We start from the raw sequence: 13,254 nt of genomic DNA on the forward strand, positions 1-13,254 counted from the left end.
TTTTAAGCCACTGGTTATTACTGCAAAAGAGGTTATGTATAGGCTACGTAATCTGCCTGTGTGCCGCTTGGCCCTGCAAAGCTCCTGTGCTAAAACACCAGCAGACCTAAGACCCACTTTAAAAAACTCACCTGCTGCAAATCAAGGAGAATCAGGGCTGGTGGCAATTTCTTAAAGACTTGCTCTGAGCACAGATACTTCCACACAGAACTCACCAACAAAGTGAGAAGCAGAACTCAGGAATTTCACTTTCAAAAATTAGGAGATACACACTGAAAAGAGCAATCTCAAACAACAAAGGCTTGGGGTTTTTCTTTTGGCTTTTTCCCACCAACATAGAACCATCCATACCTTGAATGCAGGGCAGTTTTTCTTGAGTGGGTTTGAACCACAACAGCTCCAGTGTTATCCTTCATAACACATTCATTCTTTGTGGCAAGTGTAGATCAAACCTACCTGTTACAGTGGTAAATCAGAGTAATAACAACAAGATCCATCACTCATAATGATGAAAGGACTGTCATGGCTGGATCACATTATATCAGTGAAGGCCATAAATCTCCTTGTGTTTTACTCCCCACAAAAAGGGCACTTTCCCAATCAGAGAAGGCTGCTGAGCCAGAGATGTGCTCTCAAGGCATGTGAGTGTTCTGCAGGAACACATCTGTCACTTGGCAGTGTTCACCCAAAAGGAGAGCCCTGGGTGATATGGTGCAGAAGTGAAAGCCTTTTTCTACAACATGCCGTACTACAGAAAGTCAAAGTGTCTGAAAGAAGAGAATTTCAGCTTTACTGGGGAAAGAAGCATAATGATCACTTCATAAAACTCCAAATATTAAAAACCATTATGCTGTACTCATACCCTAAGTACACCATACTGAAGAAGCTCCACTTCCAAAGGCTGCTCCACATGCTAAATACACCTTTTATACATCAACTTCTACATGCAACATATAAGGAAATAAGTATGTAAAACCAAACAAAACCCCTCAAAGTCCCAGTAGCCTCCCCTTCCTGACCATGAGCAGGAGGCTTTTCAGAGATGCCAGCAGGATCTCTTCAGGTATGGATGGATTACTCAGACCATTGGATGCACAGCAGCAGAACAGTCCTGTTCAGTTACATTTGTGCCCTCCCAGCCGCCACTGAGAATCAGATTTATGCCCAGAAGGTCTCTTAAAATAAAAGCTTGGAAAAGAGTTCAGACCATTCCACAAGGATGAGTGTGAAGCCAAGGTCTCCCAGCCAGACTATCTGGGGATCTTTGTGTCTTGGATAAGGCTAGAGGTTGACTGCTCAAAACTACTCATTCATGGCAGTCACAGACAGTAGGATTTCACCATCATTCAACACAGTGATTTTCAGAGAATTCATTGCATTGACAGCACTGATATATATATATATATATATATATATATATATATATATATATATATATATATATATATATATATATACACAATCCCTGAGCACAGCTGGGTGCTGGTAGCAGCTTCCAGACACAGCAAAGGGGTGGCCAAGCCCAGGGGTCACCTGTGGGTGCAGTCATTGAAGGGGGCTGGAGAGAAGCTACAGGACATCCCCTCAAGGGCCCATCCTGACAGCAAAACCAGAGACCAACCCACCTAGGAGGCAGCCCAGGGCTGGCTTCAAATAAAGCTGCTGGGTAGAGGGTTGGGTGGAGGTCCCCACTGAGGCTGCTCAGAGCACTTGGGACTCTCTGGGTGCTTTGGGAATTTGTTGGGGGTTTTTCACTGGAACCTCAAAGCTGCAGCAGGTCACAGCCAGGAAGCTGGAGGAGCAGCAGGATGGTGTGTCCATGAGGAGAGTGGCAGCTGGGAGGTTTATTCCCATTGCATGCAGCAGCAGCATGCAGAGCTCTGCCTGCTGTGTGAACGAGGGTGACTGACCACTACGGGCCTTTGTTCTTTGCTTTGGTCTGGCTGTCAGGACTGTCAGGGATTATGAACATCAGCACTGCAGATTTTTGTGTCGGTGCCAACAAGCAGAGCAGCCAGAAGCTGTGCCTCCTCTTCCTTTCCAATTTAAAGTGTTTCAGCTAGAAACTAAAAAGGTTTTTTTTAATCACTGTCATATAAACTTTGATGAAAAAAGCAAAATCACGGACTTAAATGCTCCTCTTTGAGGGCCATCTAAACTGGTGCTTGATGGAACACCTCATTTGTCCCTCACTAGTCATGAAGACTTTTTTCTCTCATTTTACTTTTTTCCTTTTTTCTTCCACCCACGTCCATTCTCATCACTTCTTTTGGCACCAGCATCCCCTTTCCCAGTCCCACATAACAAGTCCCCCCCTTACATAATTGGACTTTTCACAGGGCATCAGGGCAGCCTCTCTCCAAGAAAACAAGGACATTCACTGAAAAGGACTGAAAAGGTCAACTTTGTCTCTTTGCTTCCAGGCTTGTGACCACACAACAGTTCATCTCTAGGGTAGTTAACAGGGAAAATGCCAGCAGGTGGCATTCCAGAATAGCTTCTGGAATCAGCAATGACAGCAAAATCTAAGCTACATCCTGGGGCCCTCTTACAGCTGTTGACATCTGCTCAGTGGAAAGGGATGCAGGAGAGCTGCAGCAGCATCTCTACCCACAGCACCTTCAGTGATGGCTGCTGCTGCTCCTTTGTCCCTCCCTCCTCCTTGCCTTCAGTCTTCAGGTTGTTTCTCACAAATGAGCACTTCAATGACATCTGTTTTGAAATTTCTCCTTGGAAGAAAGTATCTTGGTGATGGATCAGGCTGCCACCCAAACACTGAGTCAGAGTCTCCACTTCTCTCTTCAAACACTTGAGTATCTTTAAGTGTCATCTGACCTGAAAGCCCTGAATATAAAGTCACACTGGAGAACCTTCAATCGAAGATGCATACATGTACATGCATGCATTTGCATGTAGCATCCAGTGGTCACTTTGACTCAGCCTAGTGAAGACAGCAAGTTTTCAAAGGTTTCTTTGCTTGCCCTTAAGCTTCAGTGGGATAAAAATAACATTGTCCTGCAGGAAGTTGAGCAAATGCTAAATAGGTCTTCTGATTGTGGCTGGAAGTAAAAGCTATGATTCCATTTACAGGTTTCCCTCTGCCACCAAAGTCACCCCTTGCCACAGTTGTAGCTACTTCCACTCTCAGCAAAAGCTGGTATTGCCCAGGCTGTGAGCAGCAAGACACCTGCTGGCTGTGCTAATGCCTGTTATTTCAGCCTGGAGTAAAAATACCTTTTTGTCTTAAAAGCCTCACTGCTGCAACATAGTAAGTCATGAGTAAAAACCAGAAAAAAACTTGTTCTGAGCATTTTAACTTGATTTGCCTCCTGGAGTTGTGTAGATGGCTGTAGACACACAGCAGTGTGCTCAGGAAGCCACAGTGAGTGGAATTTGAAAGCTTTAGGTTACATTTTAACCCAAACAGGAAAGTGATCTCAATTGTGTAGCAATGAATTCCCCCCATTTGCTGAGACAACTTCTATCACAACCATAGGAAAAGAAAACCCTGAGACAAACAGGTGGATGAACCTCCAGAGAGCCTGTGGAGATGCCGTGAGCACCTTGACTTCCAGAGCTGTTATGACAGCTGGCGGTGCCCAAGGAAGACACAGCTTCCAGGCTGTGCAGGCACTGAGGAAAAAGAGTTTGAATATTCCTGCCCCAAAGTCAGCAAGAGGGGTGAAAGAGAGGTCCCTTCCTCTGCTTTGGCACTGTTTATTCAGAACAAAACACTTTAAAGCTATCCTTCTCTGCCATCAGCCTTTTGGGAAAACAAAGGCTAAATGCTGGCTTTGAGGAATCAGTGACTGGCTTATCTCATCTCTGCACCTCCTAGTACAGTCTCTTCTTCCAGGCATGTGGCTCAGCTCTCTGGAACAAGGAGTCTCTCAGTGCATGGCTCAGTGTCCACAGGTCCTGTCTGAGCCTGCATGAGCATTCCTGCCACTGGAACAAAAGCAACAGAGGTTGGATACCAAGAACCCTCAGTGGATGGTGTAGGGTGTGTACCACTGTGGCTGCATCCCAAACCACTGACATGGATAAAGCCAGGAGTCCCTGGTTAGCACAGCTGGAGTGGTGGAGCAGCAGAGAGCAGCCAGGTGGGTGATGCCTCAGTAGGTAACTCTTTCCCACAGGTAAACTTTAGGATTGTTGGGAGGACAACACTATGACAATCAAACTGTTCTCACACATACAAGATGCAGGTTGTTCATGCCAGGCTGTGCTCACCAAATGCCAGACCACAGGCAATAGGTGCATCCAGAGACACTTCAGCTGGGCTTGGGACTGTCTGTGGTCTCAGCTTTTACCCAGTGGTATCTTGCCTTGCTTATCTCACTGTGGTGTGTACCTGACAGAGGTGGCACTGGGATTCAGGTGCCAGAGGAAGTCAGGAAAACTGGTTTCTGTTCCCATCTCTGCTACTCATTTGCTGTATATCCACAAGTAGTTAATTAAGCCTCATCTTTCCTCACTTTAGAACTGTGATAATTACATTTATCTCTCTTTGTAAAGAGCAAGGGCTTAGAGGCATTTGAATAAATGCCCTCAAAGAGCCAAGAGTTGTTATAGTTAGTTATAATAATCTTGGCCCTCCCTGATTTTTAAAAGCTCTCCTATTCCAGTGACTCTGCTTCATAGACAAGGCAGAAAAAAAATGGAGTATAATTACAGAGTGACTTTGTATTCTACTGTGGGCTCCTTGTTTATTTGGCTCCTTTTTCATTTAGCTGAACCCAGCTTGCCTCTAGTCTTCTTGTTACCTTGCACAGGTCCCAAGGGAGCTGTCAGTATTGCAACGATATAACCATCACTGCAAAGTAAGTAGGACTTTTGTCATGCTGTGATGGTGATTAAAAAGCAGCATCATAGCTTTTAACTTCTGAAATAATATTGCAAAGTAGTAAGCTACAGGAATTTTGTCATTGCATAAATGACCTTTTTTCAGAACAAGGGAAAAGATGAGATCTTACTCTTCAAAGGTGTTTAGTAACTTCTTTTTTTCTTTAGGTGCCCAAATTTCAAGTGAAATTGTGAGCTCTAATAAGCAAATAGTTTAAGTATGGTTGATGTTTACAGTGAGGAACCACTCCAGGTTTCATGAGAGACTTCATTTATGGTGCCAGTGGGGAAATCCTACCCCTTATACTCTGTATGAGCTTGTTTTCCAGACTTGCAAGGTCCAGTCTTAATTTATTACCTAAGAATACTCCTGAGGGCTTACAAAGTCTGAGGTAGAACTCACTCCTTTTGCTGCTAATAGATAGTAAATTGAGAGTAAGCTATAACCTTTATATCAACATCAATATTTAATAAATTAAACAGCACTGAGGAACAATCCTGGGCACTGGGAGATGATCAGTGCTGTTTAATTCCTTAGAAAAATGCCTGGTTTGACCCAGGCCAAGCAGCAGCCTCCCAGATGGAGCCTGAAATTACCACTCCTGCAGGAGTTAACACAGGGCACACATCTTCCTTGCTGTTTGCATGTGCCTGCTCAGTGCAGGAAGCTCAGGAGGTTTAAGGTGTGGACAAAAACCTATAGGATGAGCCCCACCAACCTCAAAAGCTCTGTCTTGCTTTTAGACATAAATAAAGGAGATACATAGCAGAAAGTGTTAATTGTACAGGTCAGATGTGCTGCTCCAGAACTTGAAAGCTCCAGAAGAAGAGGGAAGTGTCTGCATTTGCAAATGTGTGTGAGTCTGTGTGGGTGTGAGTGTAAACATGCACATTTAGAGGGAAAATCTTTCAAGAAAATCACAGAATATCCACCACCTTTTTTTACAAGGAAAAGAAATGCCAAGATCTTTGAATTAATTATTCTCTGTGAATCACTCTTGCAGTTAAAAGTCATACCAGCATTTCCAGAAAAACTTTCAGTTCAGTATATGTAAACAAATTTAAAGAAAACAAACAAACAGACAAGAAAATGTGAAGATAAAAGGCTTGAGATAATAAGATTAAAGATGCTAATTGGAGACCGTGGCTTCTACAGACTCTGACAGTGGAAGCTGAGTTCCTACAAAAGACTCCAGCTCTGCCCTGCCGGTCCCAGTCACTGTGAGCCTGTATCCCAGCCACGCTCTCGCCAAACCCACCTCATTGTGCAGGCTTTGACTCAGGAAAGCACACAGACACATGTTGAGGTGACAGGTTTAGAGTTTTAGGCTTGTGCATGTTTTTAAGATCTTCAGGTCTGTGTTTAAACACATTATTGCAGGTAAGTGTCTGCATAAGTGCTTTGAGCTTAGGCAGGGATCCCCAAAGCACACATGCCCCTCAGCCTACCACTCTCTGGCTCACTTCATTCCTCAACAAAGATGCCAACATTTCCCACCCCTGCTTCAAACCAAAACCTCAGTGTCCTCTGCCTGCATATCATCCTTGCTCCCCATGTAGAGCTCATGATTTTAAAGTCATCAACTAATAAGCTTTCCAAAAGAGATGAATTGTCTAAAGAACAGGTGGGGAAAAAAAAACAGGGCAGAAATTTTATGATGTGTTTGTTTTACTTTATACCCTGGATTTACAGCTGATGAACTCACAGGGAGTCATCTATTGTTCTTACTCTGGTTGAATGGTTTTACTTGAAAAGGGACCCAATGAATTAAAGCATTTCACTTTAATTATCCCACAGCTTTAAATGTTATTAGAAAATGCCTATCAGTTTTAAGCCTCTGTTTTCCAGCAAACCACTGAGTGAGTGTGTCTACAAGGAAAGCACGTTCATGGGATAGGCAATGACCATCAGGAGTCGAAGGCATGTCAGTATGATTCTTCAGCCTTCAAACAACCGTGTTTACGTGCACCAAGCCATCCTAAGTGTATTGCTGCACTACTGCTGTTGTAATACTGTGTCTGCAAGACATGGTGTCAGCCAGAACAACAAGCCAAGAAACACACTAAGGCTTTCCAATTAAGCTTTTTTACCTAACAAGTGTTTATTCAGGTTCACTCCAAATGCTGAAAAATATGAAAGATTCCCTGAGAAAGGTTCATACCTCCTGACACAGCCAGAGCAGATGAGGGAGAAAAGAAAAGCCTGTGCAATAATAGAGATGGGCTAAATGCATTGCAACAAAAACATTTCAGCCTGAGAAGCTGCTACTGCGATTGTGGGCTGCCAGCAGGGCAACATGCCAAAAAGCTTCTGAAATGTGACTGCGGTTCTAGAGAGCAATAAGAAAATGTCTCACATGCCAGTGCAAACCTCTGCTATCCCAACAGAAAGCACAGAGGATATGGGAGTAAAAACAGAAGCCTGGTAGTCAGCTGCAGGACCAGCTCTCACTCCCTGACATACTTGTCACCCAGTGAGGTGCGAGACAGGAGGCGAGAGAAGTGCTCTCACCCCCCTGCTCATAAGTAACGACAAATCCTGTCTGTAGTTTCTGTAGTTCTTCTGAAACTGTTGCTCCAAAAGTGAAAATCTAGCCTGGTTACGTAAAGGCTTCTGCTGTGTCAGACCAACTCTGCTTCAGATGAAGCAGGACATGACTGTGCCTCCGGCCAGAATGCCAGGGGTTTAATTACTGCCTCTGCCACCAACGTCCCCACCAACCTCACACCGGTCATGACGTCAGCTGCTGAAATCTGCTCCCAGTCTGTGAAATTAGGCTGGGTACGTGCTGTCTCCCACCCCTTCTCCTGCCTGCGTGGATGCTGCATCTCCCTGGGCAGAGCTGCTCTCCCACGAGGTGTATATCTACAGTGCTAAGCAGAGAGGGAGAGCGACAGGCTGAAATAAAACCCTCACTGGAGAATACTAATTGCTTGGGTCTTCTTCCCTTGTTTGGTTTCATGTTTTTCTCTTGCAGGTTTTCCATACTGCCTTAGCCTTGAAGAACTCCTCTGTAACTGGCACCCACACCAGCCAGCAATGCCTGAAAGGGAACCTTCTGAGGCAGAGCATTTCTGGCATATTTTCTGCTTGCCATCTGTCTGCAGGGAACCATCCTCAGGGGAGGAGCCTTCTGTGTCACAGGTTATATTCTGTTGGTCCCTATCAGATAATAAAGCTGTTATTAATTAAGACAGGCTGAGCAGGGACTGGTGCAGTATATATAAGGTGTGCACTGTACCCAGGTGAGTGGGAGGTAAGACTGGGAGTCTGGAGACCTACTGAGAACCTCAGGGGTCAATACCCAGTATCTAGGCTGATAATGGGTATTTACACTGTAACTGGCAGTTCTGGGCTCCCTTAAAACCCTCTGGATAGAAATAGGCAATTTTAGACCTCATGTTTCCACAGGAACCATGATGGATCATTCCATCCTGAATTCCTTTATACAGAGAGCCTCAGTGTCAAGTTGATGGTGCTGAAGTTGGACACCTGAAGATGGTGAGATGAGTCTGACTCCAATGCACTTGACTTCTCACAGCTGTCCTTGTTGATATAGTGAGAACATTTCTCAACTGGGTGGCCTGTGAATTAAAAACAATAACCAGCTTGTCTTGTTTAGAGTTAAATTCAATGGCAGCACTGGCTTTCCCAACATATGAACAAAACCCATGTTCTAGCTAACATAAATTCCACTGATTCCCAGAACCCTGCACACACATGCATTTTTATGCTAGAAAAAAGATATGTACCTTTGCTAAGAAAAGACTCCAATATTTGAACATCATAAAACTGTAACTAATTTTTTTTTCCAAGTAAAACCCTTCCGGAAAAAAAAAATCAAAACATTTCTAAAGGACATGTACTCTCAGCAAAGAGGACTAGATACATATCCCTGTCAGAACACACAGAAGAAACTAGAACTAATATCACACAGACACTTCCATGCTGTAAAAGTCTGCCAGGTTAGGAAGTGGATTTACAGAGAGGAAAGCTTCCTAGTTATTCTCTGGCGCAAATCAATGTCACAGAGCTGCTCTGACGGAATGGAAGCTTCATACAGCACCACTGTTATTACATATTGATTCAGAGTGTCCTCCGGGTCTGTCCATTTAACTGGTGCACTACTTTCAGAATGGGTTTTGGTGTGTCCCATCATGCTGCATTCCTGCTTTTGGAAAGACCGGATGGAATGATGGAATTTTTTTATACAAGGATGCTGAAACTATGGCAGATTCTGAAACAGGTGGCAGCAAACATGGGCACCTTAGGGCCAGCCACCCTAAGAGGACACCAACTTGCTATATAGGTCACGGGTTCTGGGAAAATATGGAAACTTTGGCTTTGAAGGACAAATGGAAAGGTCAATTGTTCTGCAGATGGTTTGATCATTGAATGCCCTTGCCCTCCAGCTCTGCTTGTTTAAAAGGCATAGCGCTTCTTTGGGGATAAGAGTGGCTGCTGACCTCAATATTTAACTAATAATTAAATGTAATCATTGCAAAAAGGCAAAACCATCACTTTTTGACACAGATGATTTTGGGAAGGGGGTGTATGGGGACATTTGGGACATTCAGGTTGCCCTTGGAAAGCCCTCTGTCACCAGAGGGAATTGCCCACCAGAGCTGAAACAGCAGAAGAAAGTCACAGAAAAGATGGGAAGATTAGGAAAAGGGAATGATGTGGGGAAGTTGGAAGGAGCTGGGAGAGACTTGGAGGAGGAAACAGCTGGAAAATATGCTTTATTTATTCAGTGGACAAACAATGCAGCTCCTCCATCATTAACAATTAATCACCCTGGGCGCTCTGGCCCAAGACTGACAAAGGGTTTAGGTGTGGTGACAGAAACTCCCACACCTCCTTTCTGTGTGCTTGGATACAGCAGGGAAATACCCAAACCCCAGCTACTCACCTCCAATATGAGGTGCCATAATTGCTGGGTAATTGTAATTAACAACTGAAGTGGCCAACACAAAATACTAAGAAAATGCACCTCCTTCCTCCTCCAGCTGGATTTTGAATCCCACTGGTACATGGGAACAAAGAAGGATTGTTCCTTGCTTTGCCTATCATGTTGTCATGCCCAGATTTGGTGCATCAACCAAGGACACTGTGACATAAATCAAAGGCAAGGCAGACACAGAAATGTCACCTTCAGTCTGAGGTCAGTCCAGCACATCCTGTCAAAGCACCCACACTGGCTGGAGGGGAGGAAAGATATCTTGGCTCATCTTGACATCAGACCACTGGGCCACCAGTGAGGAATGCTAGGTTCATGACACAGAAGAGATGAAGGATCAAGACCACCTAGCCCAGTAAAAAGAATATTTTTCTGGTAAGGTGTGAAGAAGAGGGATCTTCAGGTATCCCTCCCTGACCACCATTCATGTATGCTGTCCAAATAATTGTTTTTGAACAACAGCCAGTAAAGCCTTACTAGTCCAAGGAGCATATTTATGAATATGGGGAACCAGAACAAGGGGGGTTCTTTAGAGCAAGTGCCTTCAGTTTATGGCCAGAAGACCTGTGGCACCCATGGCTTACCTTTAACAGGTCTTTTAAAATTAAGAAAACCAACCTCTCATCAGCAGGTTTCAATTTACCATAAAGGAGGCTGAACAGCCCCCCAGAGTATTTCCAGAGTTTACAAATCAAGACAGCTTACAACTTGCTATGTTAGATCTTCCTATCAAAATTCCCACTGAACCTCTCCCTCTCTGGGTAACAAGATGTGAGAGGACCATCACCCAAGGGATGGTCCTCTTCATGCAGGCATGAAGAAGCCTTCTCAAGTTATTCATCAAATGAATAACATGAATGAGTCTTACTTTGCTGTGAGCCTCTCAGGTCTCAACGAAGTGGAAGCTACAGAGCTGAAAGTCCAATTTTGTCTCTCCCCTTGGGAAACATTTTCCCATAAGTGGTTACTGAACCAACATTGTGAACATCCTTGCTGTGCCACCCTTTATCCACTTCCAGAACTCTGTTACAGAATAGAAAATGTTCAAAGCCTCAGACCAGTAGCATTAAAGTGCTGACTGATTGAGTAGTTCCACAGGATAAGGCAACCCCCAACTGCAATGCTGAGACAAACATGCCTGTGTGTACATGCAAGGATGAGTTCCTAATGACTCCACTGCCTCAGTGATCACAGACAACAGGAAGGCTCAAAAATTCTCAAGTACCCCAAAGTTTTGTGAAAACAGACAACAAAGCTGAGAAGCCAGACTCCCCCAGCACCCTTGGTGGGAGAAAGACAAGTGGAACCCCATTATTGTGACATCAAAGGCCAACGGCAGACAACCCTGAACTACTGGACTAGACACAAAACTGGAAGAAACCAGGCTTTGCTGGCTCTATGGCTTGTGGCATGATTTGGTGCTCTCCCTGCAGTGTCACTTTGCCTTCACTGCATTTGGGACTCAGCTGTCCTGATTAGGTGAGGACAGGTTTGTTCTCCTCTGCTCCCTCACCTCTGCCTGCAGTACAGGCTCAGGGGACTCTTGTTCTGCTTTGTCACTGACCTGCTAAGCCACTTTCTCTCTCAGCACCTCTGTTTCCTCATCTTTGAAATGAGGATTACGACCTCTATGAGACACTTTGATGCCCACAAATGAAGTGTGCTGCGGCACATATGAGCATTCTCTCTATTTTAAATACTAGGTAATATATTGCTGTGGGGCTTTTTTTTTTCTGTTTGTTCACTTCTATTATTAAAAATGGAAATCAATGAACCACCCTAATATATATATATATATAAAAGGAAACATTTTGGATCAGCTTTCTCCTTTGAAGATAATTATGGGAGAGAAAGCAATTTTCAAACAAAAGTGGCAAAGTGCAATGCTCAGAAACTGAGAGGCAGAATGTATTTGTCCACCCTGCAGTTTGCTATTGCAATATTCCTCTTCTCTTCCATCTTCTAAGTCATGTAGAAAACATTCTCCCCAGATAAATTATTTAGCTCTGAACTGCTGCAATGCTCAGCAGGATGCCTGTAAGAGCAAAGTGCTGCTCACGGAGGGTACCTCACATGACCCAGACAGGAAGAGGAGTTCAGACTGCAACAAGTGCTGAGTGGGAATGCAGCACCTGAAACCCATGTGCACAGGCTGGGAAACCTGGCTGGATCAGTCACTCAGTGCAGCTCCTAGCTCTCCTTTTCCTCACAGGAATGGCCTGGTTCCCAGCCTGGGCAGATATGCTGACTGAACGGGGTCTTCTGAAGGCACTGTTGGATGATAAAGAGAAGTTGTGAGTCTCACACTGTACCTGTATCTGCTCGGGACTCAGTCAGATGCTGGCTCTGCTCCTAATGCACCAAAACCAGCAAACCACTTTGGACAAACCAGTGGTGTCCAGGAAATCCAGCAGGGACTGCACTGCCCACACATGACTAAGTGTAGAATGTGCTCTGCATATAACTAGGACTGCTGGGGCCACCATGAGATTCCCATGTTCAACATTTCATTTGCAGAAAGTACTTTAAAAGCAAGAATATTAAGGCAGGTTTTTTAAATTACAGGTGAAGAATATTCCCTGCAGAGGTTTTCAAAATAGTGAACAGCCCCCACCCTGTCCTGCAGACAGTGAAAAGCTACAGGAAGCCTCTTCTGGACTGAGCAGTGCCATGGTACGTTTGGATACTTCATCTCCACAGTACAAGGTACTTCATAAATTCAACTGTATTTCATGAGCCCATTAGGAAAGCAAACAAAACCCTGGCAAATAAAGGCTCAATCCCTTCTGTGCATAGGAATGCAACATGTCATTTCACTCATTCACCACTTAATTTATTAGGTTTCCAACACCCAGGTTCTCTAATCCATAACAGTCTTTCCTGGCACCATGCCCTGTCTATGTCCCACCCCCACTCTGACCACATGGCCCTGCCCCAAGGAGATTTCCTAAATTCACCAGGACATGGTCCTGACCATTCTTCTCTAGGGAATCCTGCTGGGGCAGATGTTGGACCAGAAGACTTCCACAGATCCCTCACCCTCCACACTTGGGTGGGATACTCTGTTTTGATTTCTCTCCTAAAGCACCTCAACTCAGACCAGCTGCCTGTTAGGAAGGATGCTGGGACAAGGGATGATCCTAAACTCATTCCTCCCTCAGGATTCATCCCCAAACATCAGCTCCCCACTCCAGAAAATCCTGTGGCAACACAGTCAGAAGAGAGAAAAGACCATTTTATTATGGGCATCAGCTGGGGGGGGCAGGAGTCACAGTGCTCCAGCTGATGAACACAAATCAGCAACAGAGTCACAGAACTCTGAGAAAACCAGAAGGCAGAGGCAGGATTTTGCTTCCTTTGGGAGAGCAGCCCCTCAGCAGAAATGGCAGTGGTGAGTTGTCACCTGGCACCAGCAGACTGAGCATGGCAGAGCCAGGACCTTCTGTGC

This window comes from Agelaius tricolor, unplaced genomic scaffold (assembly GCF_023055355.1).
Source record: "Agelaius tricolor isolate 1412-34295 unplaced genomic scaffold, bAgeTri1.0.p SCAF_1, whole genome shotgun sequence".
Classification (NCBI taxonomy): domain Eukaryota; kingdom Metazoa; phylum Chordata; class Aves; order Passeriformes; family Icteridae; genus Agelaius; species Agelaius tricolor.